Here is a 17,178-nt window from a genome sequence, read left to right on the forward strand (position 1 = left end):
CAAGAATGCTTAACTTGTCGTTTAAATTTACATACCAAGTGTACTCTCTAAAATTGAAAAAGTTTTACGAGAAGCAGGACATATTTAGGGTGCTAGCATTTAAACTTGAAGCTCATCGAGTTTTTTATATATTTGAAAAGTGAAAAGAAATCAATCTTCTATCCCAGTGGTTCAAGTACCAGAACACCATTCACCTAAGGGTAGTAGTTCTCAATTCACAATGAATGTAAAGAAAAGTAGACTGGACTAAAGATGCGAAGCTGTGCTGTTTGATTTTCATTCTCTGTAACCTCTTACTTTAGAAAATCATTATTCCACTGCAATGCAGGGCCCTGGGACTATCATGGGCAACTCTGGATATTTAAGAGCTAAGAAGCAAACGTTGCCTCCCTGTCTCTCACTTTGGGGATTCTTGGAAAGATGACTCAATGATTGCAATTGGTGGTAGGTTTGAGGAAAGTGACATGAGGCCAGGGATTGTTTATCTGACTTAGAGGTGGCCTGAAGCAAACCTGGGTATCTTAAACATAGGAGCTGGAGCAAGAGATGTTTGAGCTTTGAACTGGGTTGTTTAGTAGTCACTTTGAGGACCTAGTGTAGACTGCAGAGCAGTGAGTAAGACACAAGGAGCTGAAATATTTGGGACACTTTTGGATGTATCCTGACAAACCAAAATGTGACTATGGAAGCTGAAACAGTATACAATTTGCCACAGAATTCCTTCCCTTATAGGAATGTCTTGGTATCAACATGTCTGTCTCTGACACATTAGCTTTGTCACTGTGGGTGCGACACAATCTTTCAGTGCTCATCCTTCGGAAATGTCTTTTACCCCCAACTACTCCCCAAAAGGATGTCTCATTTTTAGAAAGATCATCCAAAGTATGATTGATCCTTCAATCAGCAAATAACTAGCTATTCTCTTAATGCCAACAAATTTAACTGAAGAATATCTTTATATACTCTCAAAGAGGGAACAAAATTTAGATATATTTTTGTACTTGATTTATAACATCTTCTTCCTTTCACTTCTTTCTACTTCTTTGTTATCTATTATGTGATTTTAAGGAGATAGGGGTGGGGAAGTAGATATTGGAGTGGAAGGGGTGGGATGGGAATGGGATGACCAAAAGTGATCAGAATTATCTAGATCAAATTGTGCCTATATACACATTAACAAGACTCATTATACAATTTGATGATATGCCAAAACAATAATGGTAGATGCTTGAAATTATTGAAAATTATAAAAGGCAACTAGATGGTTCAGTGGATAGAAAGCCAGGCCTCAAGATGGAAAATACTGGGTTCAAATCTAGCCTCAGATTCTTCCTAGTTGAGTGATCCTGTGCAGGTCATTTAACCCTCATTGCCTAGCCCTTACTACTCTTCTGCCTTGGAATCAATGATTCTAAGAAGGAAAGTAAGGATTTTTTTTTAGTGTAGTGCAGTGTGGTTTCTTCTTGGAGAAGTGTCCACCTACTAAAACAGGGGCTCCTTGAGAGCAGAGACATTCATTTTCCATTGTACCTACTGAACTTGGCGCAATACCCTGTAGTTGCTATACCCTGTAGTTCCTATACATCAATTAAGTGATTAATAAATATTTGCTGAAGGGAATTAGAAGGGCATAGAACAAAAGTCTCTTAGGATGTAATGGATTCCCTCAAATAGAAAGTAGGGTCCATGGCAGTGTTTTTCAAACCTTTTGACCTCAGGATTCCTTTACACACTTAAAATTTATTATGGACTCTAAAAAGCTTTCTTTTTTATGTGTGGGTCAATCTTCTAATATTTACCATGTTTGGAATTAAAATATCATAATATTATAATATATAACACAATACAAATATATAATACAAATTATATATAATATAATAATATAAATAATATATAATAAATTATCATAAATATACATATGTATCATATTATGAGAAGGGAATGTATGTCGATTTGATCAAAGATTTGAACTTTCCTTCCATTTGTTTTGAATTTGGGTCAATCACCAACCACAGAATTGATCCCACAGATAGTTGGGTGGGGGGGTTGCCAGACTTATTTTGGAACTGGAATTGGTTGCTGGGGAGTGATGCAAGAGAGCTAGTGGGTGTAGTAAGGATTTATAAGATGAGACCCAGCAGGAAGCTGGAGGGGGGTTGTTTCTGAGGCTGAGATTCTGAGACAGACTATGGGGTAATTCTTTACCTTCTTTCTATATTTCTCTCTCTTATTATCTTTATCTTACTATAATAAATCTATTAGATCTATTAACAGTCTTGTGACTTAAGGGTTAATTTCTATAAATGGCGACCACAACAAATTTTTACTCTTATAATTTAGTCAAACCTATTCTAACCATTACAATAAAATAATAGTTTTTAATTTGAAGATTTGCTGAAAGCATTTTAAAGGCTCCCAGGATCTCCAGACAATTTGAGAACTTCTCATTTAAGTGTGAGTAACTGAGTGATTGAGAGGTTATAAATAATATAACATAAACCAAATCAAATGAAGTAATATTTGTAAAATTCCTAACCCAGAGTCTGGCACATAGTAGGCACTATAAATGCTTACTCTTTTCCCCTTCTCTTATATAATCATCTTTCTATCTTGATCTAGACAGTGATCCTTCCAATTAAAAACTAGAGGTACCTTTAGCTCTGGGGGATGAGGTAAGAAAACTGAAGAGAAATAAGCATTTGTAATTGGTTCATATTCAATAAATGTCCTTTGAAAAATTACACATTTTAGATAAACTAAGCATGTGATGGTGGTGGGGTTTGGTAGGGGATACTAAAGTCTGAAGAAAAGTTGAGACTTGCTAGAGATTAGCTGACAACTAGAGGAGGAATAAATCACTTAAAGTAACCATTGAGTAGCTCAAAGGATTACTTCTCTGCGATATATGCTGAACGAGCTGCATTTTGGGGAAGACTTTTCAAAAGTGAAAGCTATAAAAAAAAAGTTGTTTCAGGTATATGAGATGGCACAAGGGGAAAAGGTTAATTGCCTCATAAGTCACCAAAAAATCAAACAGTTTATCTGTGCCAATGGCAAGGGAAAATGGAAGATAAGGCAGGAGGAAAGATTATTACGACAGAAAAGCAAAGTGGAGGGGAGCAAAAGGAGAAGGAGAATTAAGAACATATGCTATAATTTTAGTAGTAACTGGCTTCTAGAAAAATAACAAAAAGCAACAACAGCCAGCATGTTAAATTTTAGAAAACACTTTACTTATAATCTCACTTGTACTTTGATCCCTGTGAGGCAGATATTATTATTATTGTCCTCATTCTATAGAGGGAGGAAGCTGAAGCCTGAGACACATTTAGTGACTAGCCCAAAGTCACAAAGCTAGTAACTCTCAGACTCCACTCTCTGCCATCCAGATGTAGATTGATGACCCTTCATGGAGACAAAGTCTCAAAACCAGGGATAGAAGAGACAACTGAAGGGAAAGAATTTGCCAGAGATAAGTAGATTGTGAAATAAGAGAGGAAAACAGGATGGGAAGTGCTAAATGTCTCGAAAGGACACAGATAGACGGTTTCCTAGGTGAGGATAAAGAGCTTATACAACAAGCCACTAACATGTATTAAGAGCCAGATAAAAGGATTAAAAATGCTGATAAAAATTAAGGATTTTGGTGGACATCTTTTTCATCAAAATATCTCAATGATATCAATGTAGAGAAGCCAGTTAACGAACTGAAGAAGAAAGAACAGATAGAAATCTCCACTGAAGCATATGACTGCATAGAATTAAGAGACATACAAAAGAAATATTGAAAGAAAAATAAGAGAATTACTTCATGACAGCCACTGTACCTGGCACTGTACCTGTGTCTATTGCCATGATGACAGAAGCTTCAACAGGGTGCCGTAATGCCATTGATTAGTGAAAATTGCAGTATAACCATTGAACAGGATGAAACAGTAACTCAGTGTTTCTTGATTGGTACCCAAAGGATCTCAAAGAAAGTGAAATGCCAGTCCCATGGGGGACCACAGCAAAAGCATTTACAAAGGAAAGAAAGATCTTTGTTACTTTATGAAGAAAGCTTCATAAACAGTGAATCATAGGCACTGGCTATAGCATTAGCTTTGTTTATTGACTTTTTTTATTTTTTGACATGGCAGAAAAGTTGTTTTTCATTTTAATTTGCCTTACATAATCATACAGCACAATACAAACCCAGATGAAACAGTATACTTGTTGGAGGCTTGATTTGAGATTTTTTGGAGTCTACATTTATGGGTGAGTATTATACACTGAGTTAAGCACGGGTTTGAAACCTTTGGATTCAGATTCTGAGGCACAGTAAAGGCAATGCCTTTTGCAACAACCCAATAGGTGTAATGTTAAATTAGAGAGATACCATCAGTCTTCAATGAACTTCATAGCTAAATAGCCACAGTGATATGGTGCCTTTAGACATCATCTTTGAAGATCTAGAATATATTCACCCCATGTTTTGGTCACGAGAGGCCAAAATAACCTCATTCCACCTCATCACCCTTTTCTCAGATTTCTAACCTTCTCATAATCTTTATGCTTCTTATTCAAACACACTTAAGTATGTTTTTAATACGACACATATCTTTTAGCATGTCCTTTTATCTTTGAATGGCATTTAATAAACCATTAGAGATGAGAAGAGCCAGAACTCTCCCCATATCTTTGGTATATACCCAGTGTTTCTGAGGATATTACAATCCTCTTTTGACAGTATTTTTAATACTTACCATTTGGATGGTTCAGCTTAGAGCTAATGAAAAAACTTCCCTTTGAAGATCTAGAATATATTCACCCCATAAACTGGATGTTTTGGTCATGGAAGCCCAAAATAACCTCATTCCACTTCATCACCCTTTGCTCAGATTTCTAACTTTCCCATGATCTTCATGCTTTTCATTCAAACGGACTTAAGAATTTACTGTCTTCTCATATCTAATGGTTTATTAAATGCCATTCAAAGATAATAGGACATGTTCAAAGAAATGTGTCTTATTAATAACATACTTAATCATTTCCACTCAGAAGTCTGAAACTCAAATGTAAACCCTGAAACTGGGAACCCCTTCAGTCTTGATGTCTTCACAGCTTGCCAACTAATTCTGCAATTGCTATTTTAGTTCCGTGTGTGTGTGTGTGTTCTCAGTACTGCTCCAAACTGATGATGGTTGAGTCATGCTTAAAAAGTAACTAGTTACAGTAGAGTAGACATCTTGGGAAGAACTATGATTGCTCTCTCTATTGTCCCAGGGTGTAGGAGGCCATGAGAGAAGGTATAATGAGGAACTGGATATGTCTCAGAGAGAGTCTGATCAATGTGAATATAGAAGAATAAATCAATGAATGAGCATGTATTTAGCTGTTATATTCTAGGCTGTCTGTTAGGTTCTAAGAACACAAAGACTAAAACAAGACAGTTCTTGCTCTCAAATAGGAAAGACATGTTGGTTATTCAGTTGTTTTACATTTTGTCTAATTCCTCAAGACCCCAATTGGGGTTTTCTTGGCAAAGATGGTAGACTGGCATTCCATTTCCTTCTCCAACTCATTTTACAATTAAGGAAACTGAGGCAAACAGGGTTAAGTGGCTTGCCCAGGGCCACATAGTGACTAAATGTCTGAGGCCAGATTTGAACTTGGGAGGCCTGCTACTTTACCCACTGTGCCATCTGGATGTCCCTATGGGAGAAACTATCTGTTCATACAACAGTATATATGAAATAGCCATAGAGTCAATGGAAGCTAGCTATTGAGAAGAACAAGGCAATAGATGTTATTTAACATATAGGCATCAATACCATAATAGGTCTGGTATCTAGGAGCCTTATTTTTTTCTAATACAGACTAGCACTCAGCTTTTTACTGAACTTTCTGGCTCCTTGGTATAGCATATATATATATATATTTGTGTGTGTGTATACTCACAAACACATATAAGGCATATATTGATATATTGGCCAATCCATATATCACTTGGCCTTGGTCTGAGATCTTAATTATGATTTGGGAGTTTCCATTTTCTTCTTCCCCTCACTGCCACCTTTCTAAAATTTAATTTATTCAACAGGAGGAATTATTTTATTTTTGTCTTTGTGTAATGTCTGGCCCATAGAAGATATTTAGTAAATGCTAACTGATTAATTAATCTCTAATTTTTTTTTCCTTCCCATCTGTTTGTCTCACACTCCCTAGGAAAAAATTTAAGAGCATTTCATTGATTTTTCTTTGCTGGTTTTTAAAAAATAATCTTTTTTCTAGCAGCTACACAAGTATAGGAAAGGGGAAACATCATATCTTAACTCCACCTCCCTCCCCCCCCCCCCGTCCTTTACTTTTCACTCCTGCTAGGATATAGATGACTTGCTAAGTTGAAGAAAAAAAAACCTCTAGAAATTCTAAATAAATGAGTATAAAGATTTTTTTCTTTAAAAATACATGGCAAATCTATCAAGAAATAATGGAATACTTTGTGCCATAATAAATCACAAACAAGATGATCACCAAAAAACCATGAAAGGCATTTAAGTGAAGCAAAGTGAAGTGAATAAAACCAGGAGAATGCTGTACATTGAAATAACAATAATGCTTTGAAATTAACTCTGACTGACTTAACTATTATCAACAAGGCAAGGATCCAGGACAAGTACAAGGGACTCATGACTACCACCATAGAAAAAATAGATGGAGACTATATGCAGGATGAAACATAACATTCTTCATTTTATTTCCTCTATGAATCTTTCTCTAATGCGAGCAATTTTTTACAACATGACCAACAGGGAAATATGTGTTATATGATAATATACATATGACCTATATCACATTACCTTTCTTCTGGGAAACGGGGAAAGGAAAAAAGAATGAGATAGAGTTTTAGATATAACTAATGTGAGAATTTGTTTTTCTTGATTGAACATATTTATTATAATTTATTCCATATTTGTAATAAATAATAATATATATTACATTGTTACATATTATTTTCTATATAAAAATAAATGGTAACTCAAAAAGAAAGAATAATTGAGAGTTTATAGTAGCTTACTTTGAATGGAAGGATTGTATTAGGTGAAAATCATTCCCACTGTAGATCAGTGATGGACAGGATTAAAAGTACAGCAACACTGTGGGCTATTGCCCTGATCTGTGCCTTAATCTAGACTAACTAGGGAATCTGCAGTAAATCAATCATAGATGTGTGAAACTGATGTGTTTGACCGACCAGTAGTTTATGGATAAAAACCAAGTCCCAAAGTGTCTTGAGCCTTTAATAACTACTGAATGTTCCTTCTGGCAATTATAACAGAGGAAGGAAGCAATACTTCTTCCTGGATTTTATGATCCACAAGCTAGGCTTAGTCAATAGTTCCTCACAACTGGTTTATGTGTAAAAGGATTTGTTAGCTGACTGACAGGTATGGGTAGGTCACTCTAGGAAAGACTTAGGGTAAGGTTATTGTTGGCCCAGTGGGTCATGGCCAGTGTATTCCCAAGGGTGACTCTGTATAGAATACTCATTGGGAATCCCCAAACTACATGTGACCTGGGAACTAAAATCTATCTTGAAACAAAATTGTTAAAGAAAAGGGCACTAGTGATATTTAAGCACACTTAAGGTGTTATTTTTTTAACTGGTTTTATTGGTGTAAGAAATGGAGGAGTTTTTTAAGCTTCTTTTATGTCTTTGATTCTTTTAACAAGAATAATATTTTTTAAAGTCATTAAATAAAATACATAGCAATACAAAAGAAACCAAATATCAGTGAGACAAAGAAGCCATTTCCCCCAATCCATGTTTGTGAATCTCTGGCCTTGTAGAAGTCCTTGGAAACCCTGTTCTACCCTGAAGCCAACTAGTAGTACCTACTCTGAGAGGTCAAGGGAATTGCCCAAGGTCATACAGTGAATATATGTCAGAGACCTGATTTCAGGTCTTTCTCAATGCAAGATCTGATATATATCTACATCCATATGTATGTCTACATCTATACCTATCAGAAATACATACTGATACAAACATATCATATGTATGCTGTCTATAGTTATTTGCCATATATATAAGGCTATACATATCAAAATTGATTCACTTATTTATTAAATAAATTTCTGAACCCCTTTAATGTAGGGTTCTTCTGTCTTGCTTTTGCTTTGGGTATTTTGCTCCAAATATGAAAAAGCTGATTTTTAAAAATCTTCAGCTATTGATTCTTGCACATTTATTTTGAAGCCTGTGATAGAGGCTGGCACTAGAGAAAAAGTGCCAGACTGAAGAGTATATGAAATTGATCACCTCCATGGGGGAGGGGCCCCAGGAGTGAATTTCTGGAGGAGAGAAGACTCTGGTGAGGAGAGCAGTGAGGGTCTCTCTGTCTTGAGACTTGGAAGAGAGAAGGTGGATAAAGACTTTCTCCTGAGGGTTACCCACTTTTTTTGCTGGTGACTGGAAATCTTTCCCCCTAACACTTCCCAATTGAAGGGTCTTTCTGAAGAGAAACCTGAGTAGACTTTACCTCACTCAGCTCCTGTTTCCCAGGGGTGAGTCAACCTGACTTTCTCTCAGGGGGCTCAGTCTGCCAAGGCCTGAATTTCCTCCAAACTCGAGGAGGGAGGAAAAGGGTTGAGATACAGACAGGGACCCCCTTTTACCACTTTCCTTTTCCCATTCTTGCCTGCCTGTTATTCCTTTTGTATTAGCCTGATTGAGTTAACATTAAAGTTTTCTGTTCCCCAAGCTGTGTGAGCAAACTTATCAAGGGGAAACCTTTTGGGTCTCAAGTAGTGGAGGGGGTACAAGAGGGATAAGAGTGAGTTGGGGAGAGCAGCTTTAGCTAAGGAGGGAAGGCGGAAGGAGGAAAATCTTCAAATCCCCTCTCCTCTCTCTGAGCCAACCCGTTACATCTGCTGTCTCCCCTGTACCCCGCTTTGTGAGAAGGGGAGGTTTCTCCTCTCTTTCCCTCTCTCTCCATACCTCAGGGTCCAAGTCCTCCTTCAGGTTACATTCTGTCTTTTTTATTCTTTTTAAAACAAGCCTTACTGAAGGTGAATCTCACATTCTGTGGTAATTTCCTAACTAAATCAGGTCATGATTTCTTTGGCATTACTTAGGAAATCTTATTTTGAAACCTACAATCATGGCATCATGGGATTTTAAGGGTAGAATGATCTTTGAAATCATATAGTCCACATGGCTCTTTTTCCTAGTTAAAGAGAATGAAGCCCCCAAAACCCGTGACTTGCCTGAAGTTATGCCAGGAAGTAAGTCCTGGAGCCATGATTCTAACCCAGGCCTTGGAACTCCAAATTTAATGTTCTTTGCAGTATTAGAAAGCATCTCCCAATGCTGGGTGACCCTACTGAGAAGACAGAATATGAGTAAAGAAATATACTTTCTTAAGGACACAGATAGACATAGAAGACTTCTTGGAGAAAATGGGACTGTTCTACTATAGGTCAGTGACTGAAGGACCCCCAGGGGTAGGACACACAAACAAGTCCTGGAGAGATGTAAGGTAGAGTACCGAACAGCTGTTAGAAGGAAGGCACCTGAGTGAAGGTTGTGCAAAGAACTCAACACTGCTCAAGGCATCCTTGTACTCAGCACAATACACTAGAAGGAGCTCAGTGCTCTGATGAGCAGGATATCATGGAGATATCAGCTAACCTCATAGAGCTTGTTCACTCATTATTTATAGTGTTGCTGCTATGTGGGAAGAAATTCCATCTTTGATTATCAACCTGGATCAATTGTGTTCTCTGGCTTGGGGAAACCCCAGCAGCAGCATGAGTGGGAAATAGTTTCCTTCAAAGAGAGCACAACAAAGATAACTTTGGTCTACTTCCCTCTGCTTATTATTAACCTACAAGAGAGAGCATACTTGCCAAAGGTATTTGCTACTGTTATCAAGAAGAGAAAGAACAGAAGGAAAGTGAAAGATGAATTCCCTTTAGTGAGTCCCCCACACTTATATCTATGGATTATATAACCTAGAACACATTATTCCCACCCCTGCCCCTATTCCCCCCACTCCTATCCCAACCATAATCTTATAGTGCCTCCTGATGAAATTTAAAATCTCATGAGAGTTTTTTTTAATAATTAGTCATATTGGAATAAAAAAAGTACATGAAGAAAACTTATTGTCTAGACCATGAAATCCAGCTAGATGGACAGTTCATATGGCTCTACCTATATTTAACAAACATTTACTAAGTACCTATGAAATGTAAAGCATTGTTTAAGGCAGTGATGGGTGACCTTTTGAGATTGATGTGTCTCATAAATAAGGTCTCATAAAAGTACATAGAGGGAAAAATTGTGAGTAAAGCCATTGCTATATTTTTCAGGGTGCTAAAAGTATCTGTTAATTGGTTCCAGGCCCTCTGTTGCAGGTGGGCCAGAGCCCCACCCAGGCTTCCAACGGGTCCTGTTCCACCCCACCCTACCCCAGCCAGCTGGCCTTGGGGTGCCATGAGAGCAATGGCTGCAACCTGCCAGTCTGCCTGCCTGGGGATGCTCCTTCCAAGCTAGTGCTCCTCCTCTCCACCCCCACAGGAGCCCCATGGGCCCCAGCCACCTGGCATGTGCCACCCGCCTTTCAGTCCCCCCACTCCTTGGCCAGAGCATGGAACAGCCCTCCCCCCTGGCTGCAGGTGCCCTGAGGCACACTGAGCCCACTTGCGGCCACATGTCATAGAAATTGGCTATGTGTGTTAGTGCTGACGTGGGTATCATAGATTCACCATCACAGATTTAAGGTATACAATGACCAAAAAAATTAATCCTTGCTCTCAAAGAACTTATGTTCTACTGAGTGGGGATGGGGGTAGAGAAGTAAACAATACATATGCCCATATTTAAATATAAAGTAATTTCTAAAGAATATAAAAAAGCATTTTAGTCCCTTTATTTTTATTGAATTAATCACAGCTCCATAGTAGTATAACATGCCAGTTTCCCCTAGTAGTTCAAATATTAACTATGTCTATATTTTGTCTTCTTGTCAATTTGTTAAACTTGACAAAAAATCCCTATATGAATATGAATCATGGATACTATAATACCTGAAGAATTAAAAAAATTTAGACCACTTAACATTAACATAAAGACACATCATGGGCATAAATAGACTATAGCACTTTCCCAGTTAAAATGAACCACTAAAAATAATAAGAGCCATCATTAAAGAGAGTTATGACCAGAAAAGGAGGAGGACTTACAAACATGGAGTGAAAATAAGGGATAATGAATAGAACAAAGGCTGTCAAAGATCAAAAGAAAGAAGAACTCTGGAACTTAAAAAAATACTCTTACCTTCTGCCTTAGGATCAATACTAAGTATTGGTTCCCAGGCAGAAGAGTGGTAAGAGTTAAACAATTGGGTTAAGTGACTTGCCCAGGATCACACAGCTAGGAAGTATCTGAGGCCAAATTTGAGCCCAGGACCTCCCATCTCTAGAACTGGATCTCTAACCACTAAGATACCTAAATACCCCTTCTAGAACAATCTTATGACTTCCTCTGGAGAACATGCAGGACCCAAACCAAAGTTGTGCTAGATGAGAACATCAAGATAAATTGTAATCAGGGGTTTGATGGAGACATCTCAAACCAAAACCCAATTGTTAAAATTTAAGTGTGAGCATTTACATGTGAGAAATCATAAATACTTCATATCACGGCTTGACTTAATGTTTTATTAACTGTCTAGACTTTAAAAAGTGATGGAAAAATATTAATAACGAGGATTAATTATACTTAAAACTATATCTTGTATCTATTGGAGGAACAGACAGTTTTTTTTTTAACTCTTACCTTCCATCTTAGAATCAATACATGCATTGGTTGTAAGGCAGAAGAGGGGTAATGGCTAGGCAATGGAGTGTAAGTGACATGCCTGGGGTCACACAGCTGGGAAGTGTCTGAGGTCACATTTGAACCCAGGATCTCCCATCTTTAGGCCTGGCTCTCAATTCTCTGAGCCACCCAGCTGCCTCCCTGGACAGTTTTTAAAGATATTTATCAGAACACCACTAATGCCAATGTTAACCTTCCTTAGGGAAGGAATAGCATCATGGATTAAAATACCTATATGGTTATGCAACTAGGATAGCAATCTGTTTGGATGTGCCTCTTTTGATGAAAGAAATACTAACCCCTTTAACCTTTCTGGTTACTTGCTAATTGTTCAGCCCAAACTGAGAAGTATTACCTTTAAAACCTGGTCAATCTATACTTAGCTTCACTTAAACAGATGTCCTGAGGATATGGGAAGGATGGAACTGTTTCTTCTTTAAAAACCCAAGCAAAATGATAAAAGTGTAAAGTAGGAGAATAAATAAATATATATTTAATAAATATATATACATATATGCATACACTCACACACACACACACACACACACACACACACACACACACACACACACATATATATGGTAGAAGAAGTATAGGAGCATATAGGATAGGGAAGAAACAAAACTTCCCAAGACCAGAGGAAATATATATATTTACAGGCTTTTACGCTTACCAACTTAGAAGGTATTTTCCTAGAAGAAAGGATTTTATGAGAGAGACACAGATAAATCTCCTCCTCACTCCCATTCCCTCTTGATTTGGTCCTTATGCACACTTAGAAAGCAAGATACTGGGAAGGGAAAGACTTTAAGGAAAAGAAAATCTGGAAGAGTCTTGATACTAAGCAGGCTAACAGCAGGAGCTGAGGATGAACTTCTGGGAGGGATTTCTGACACAAATTTAAGAAGGGATCTTTGGTATGTCTCTTTAAAGCTGAGGTGGGAAAAGAAAAAGTAAAGTTAACGGGAAAAGATGAGACGTTTAGGTGGATAACTAACATATTTTTTCTGTAATTCTTTTCTGTGATGTTCTTGTCTACTCCTACCACCATGATTTCAATGATTAGCTCTCTATAGGAAACTTTAAAATGTATGTGTGTGTGTGCGTGTATATATATACATGTATATATATATATGTATTATATATGTATATAGATGGTGAGTATATCTAATTTCTATCTATATATCTAGCTATCCAGTTAGCCATGAACTGCCTCCCAAGCTCCATACTATTTTCATAATGAACATTTTTACCCAAATGTCTCACTCAACACCTAACCTTCCCTCCTGCCTAATATTAACCTCACTAAGTTCTTTCCAAAATCACTTTGTACTCCTTAGCTAGAATCATGGAGCCCCAGAACATTAGTAATAGAAAGGACCATCTAATCCAAGCTCCTATTTTACTGATGGGAGAGTCCCAAAGAGTAAAAGAATTAGACAAAGTTAGTGGTAGAATAAGCAGTAGAAATATTTTTTTATCTTGAAATCAGCTTCAGTTTTTATCTACTACACTGTCTCTTTAATTCTTTCATTGGCATCACCAGCTTTACCAATCCTGCAGATATGAAACATTGTTGTGCCCTCTGATTGTCTCACCTTCCTTTCTCTCCACATCTAATTAGTCACAAAATTCTATCAATCCTACTCCTACCATGTTTTACATTTATCACCTTTCCATTACCAGTACCCTAAGTACCTAATTACCTCTTACTTGAATAGTCTGCTAATCAGTTTCCCTGCTTGTAGTTTTTCCCCATTGGAAATCAATCCCATATAACTGTCAGATTGATCATCCTTAGCAGAACTGGAATCATGTCACTGTCCTGTTCAAAAATCTTTGGTACTTCACTACTGTCTACAAAAAAATGCCAATCTCTTTAAAATGCCATTTAAAGAGTATAAATGAACAAGAATTTCTCAATAGTCTTCTTTAGCTCTCTCTTCCCCTATCTCTAAGATGCCATATGTTCAACATTAATTCTTTTCCTACTCTCTATCTCTGGTGGCAACCTTCCCTCTGCTTATGACCATCTAGTCAAAGTATTGAACTCTCTTGGGCTTCAATTTCTGCTTTTGTGAAATACTGATCTGGAAGGTTAGATTATCACTATGATCTCCTCTATACAGGAATATGTTGATAATACATGTTTAACAACCAGATCTCAAGAAAGAAAGAAAAAAGGTATTTACAACATTCTTTTAAATTTAATCTGTGTACTTTGCAGACACTGCAACCAAGAGTCCTTCCTCATCTTCAGTCCTCCAGACAACAGGGCTACCTCTGCCTCTGCCATTGCACCCATCCCAGTCATCTGCGGCCATGGCTAACCCAAACATATACTTTGACGTTGTCATCTATAATGAGCCCCTGGGCTGTGTTCCTTTGGAGCTCTTTGTAGACAAGACCCAAATATAGCAGAAAACGTCCATGCTCTGAGCACTGGTGAAGAAGGACTTGGTTACAAGGGATCCTACTTTCAAAAATCCTTCCTGGGTTCATGTGTCAGGGTGGTGATTTCACATGCCATAATGGCACTGCTGGAAAGTCCATCTATGGGGAGAAATTTACTGATGAGGACTTTATCTTGTAGCATCCTGGCCCTGACATCTTGTTCATGACAAATGCTGGACCCCCAATAAATGGATCCCAGTTTTTCATCTGAACTGCTAAGACTGACTGGTTGGATGGAAAGCATGTGGACCTTGGGCAAGTAAAAAAAAAAAAGGTATGGAGGAGCAGGTAGGTGGCTCAGAGAATTGACAGCCAGACCTAGAAATGGGAGGTCCTGGGTTCAAAATTGGTATCAGACACTTCGTGTGACAGCAAGTCGTTTAACCCCAAAACTTGCTTAACCCTTACCACTCTACTGCCTTGGAACCAATACACAATATTGATTCTAAGACAGAAGGTAAGAGTTTAAGGGAGAAATAAAAGAAAAGAAAAAAAGAAATGGACATTGTGGAAGCGAGGTAATGTTTTGGTTCTCCAGATGGCAAGACCAAGAAGAAGAAGACCATTGATGGCCTTGGACAAATCTATTAAGCTTTTTTTGTTTCTTTGTTTTGTTTTGTTTTATTTTAACCTCCAAGCCATTACATTGTACAGGTAGAGAGCATTCCCGGGATTCTATCTGCTTTTATACCTTATAATCCTTGTGCTCTCACTTACTGTAATTCTCTTTGGATTTCATTTCCCTTTTCTTTCCGCAAGTCTACTTAGACAATAGTTAAGTTTATGGTTATGGAATGAAAACTAAACTACAAAAAAGTTTAATATATATTATTAATATTCTTCCATAATGTTGCCTGGATAGCCAACAAAATAATAAATCAGACCATCATTTGTAGTGTGTGCTGATTTCCAAGATATAGTTAATGCATATACCAAAAACTTAATATCAAATCTCACATATGGTAAGAGCTGAATACAGCACAAGCTGTGGTTTCTATAAATTTGCTGTTTCCATCCTATAATTCTAAGTGCCAAAATTCTACCTATTTCCAAACTTCCAGTTTAACTATTATATCCTTTAAAAAGTTTTCCTGCAACAGAGTTCATCTGGAAGAACAAAATGTCAAGAATATCAAGGAAATTAATCGAAAAATATGAAGAAAAGTTGTCTGGCTGTACCAGATATCAAACTATACTATAAAGTCATAATCATCAAAGCAATCTGATACTGGCTAAGAAATAGTAGTAGATCAATTGAATAGATTAGATAATCCACACATGGAACTTAATGTCCATAGAAACTTAGTGTTTGATAAACCCAAAGATTCAAGTTTCTGGGGAAAGAACTCACCATTTGACAAAAAAACATTAGGAAAAATGGAAAGCAATATTTCAGCAATTGGGCATGGACCAACATCTCACACCATATACCAGGGTAAAGTCAAAATGGATACTTCATCTAGAAATAAAGGGTGACACCTTTAACAAATTAGAAAAGTTTAGAAAAAAATTTACCTCAGATATGTATAAAAGGGGAGAATTTATAACAAACAAGATATAGAGAACATTATGAAAAATGAAAGACATAATTTTGATGACCTTAAATTAAAAAGGATTTTGTATAAATAAAACCAATGCAACCAAGATTAGAAGGAAAACCAAAAAATTGGGGGGGAAATGTTATATTAACTGTCTCTGACAAAAATCTCATTTTCCAAATATATAGAGAACCAAATCAAATTTATAAGAATATAAAATATTCCCCAATTGAAAAGTGGTAAAAGGATATGAAAAGGCAGTTCTCAGAGGAAGAATTTAAAATTATCCAGTCATGAAAAAATACTCCAAATCACAATTGATTAAAGAAATGCAAATAAAACAACTTCATGTCTACCAGAATGACTAACATAACCAAAAAGGAAAATTACAATTGTTGGAGAAGATATGGGAAAATTGGGACACTAATGTCCTGTTGGTAAAACTGTGCACTGATATAGCCATTCTGGAGAGCAATATGGAACCAGACTCAAAGGGTCAGAAATTATGCATACCCTTTGACCCAGCAATACCACTGCTAGGTTTGTATGCCACAGATGTCAGTCATAAGGGGGAAAAAAAACCCTTAAGTCTAGTAAAATACTTTTAGCAGTTATTTTTTGTAGTGGCAGAGAATCAGAAACTCAAAACTTGTCCATCACCTGGGGAATGGATGAAATAGTTGTCATATGTGATTGTTATGAAATATTCTTGGGCCACAAGGAATTATGAAAAGAGTGAGTTCTGAAAAACCTGGAAAGACTTATTGAATTGATGCAAAGTGAAGTGAGCAGAACCAGGAAAGCATTGTATATAAAAACAGAAATGTCATTATCAACAAAGCAAGTCTCTAAGATAATTCCAGAGAACTCATGATAAAGATCCTTTTCACAGCCAAAGAAGGAACTATTGGAATCTGAGTTTAGAATAAAGTGTGCCATCTTTTACTGTATTTCTTTCATGAGATTTCTACTATATGTGTGATAAGTGTCTTCTTTCATGATATGAGCAAAATGAAACTATGTACTAAATGAAAGGGAGAAAATCTGAATTTTAAAATGTCAAAAGATGTTTGGCAAAAATTGTTCTCCACATAACTAAAAATTTTAAAATAAATTAAATAAATTTAAATTAAAAGAGCCCTTCCTGACCCTTTTGACTAGAAGTGGATTTTCCTTGCCTAGACTACCTACAGGATTGTTTCTATTTCTCTCATTGTATCTACCCATTTACCTAAGAGGAAGCAGTATAAAATATTTCTTTATGTCTTTTAAAATTTTATTTTTTATTAAGCAAAACACACTTCCATATTAGTCATT

The 17,178-nt window shown here is 36.8% G+C and overlaps 1 protein-coding gene and 1 pseudogene across 7 annotated transcripts in view; one reads left to right on the forward strand and one right to left on the reverse strand.

Moving 5' to 3' along the window:
- Nucleotides 1–17,178, reverse strand: part of MARCHF1 (membrane associated ring-CH-type finger 1) — a 1,076,407-nt gene that overhangs the window by 446,894 nt on the left and 612,335 nt on the right. The window lies entirely within an intron of this gene.
- Nucleotides 14,192–14,914, forward strand: LOC107649230 (peptidyl-prolyl cis-trans isomerase A-like; annotated as a pseudogene).

This window comes from Monodelphis domestica, chromosome 6 (assembly GCF_027887165.1).
Source record: "Monodelphis domestica isolate mMonDom1 chromosome 6, mMonDom1.pri, whole genome shotgun sequence".
Lineage (NCBI taxonomy): Eukaryota > Metazoa > Chordata > Mammalia > Didelphimorphia > Didelphidae > Monodelphis > Monodelphis domestica.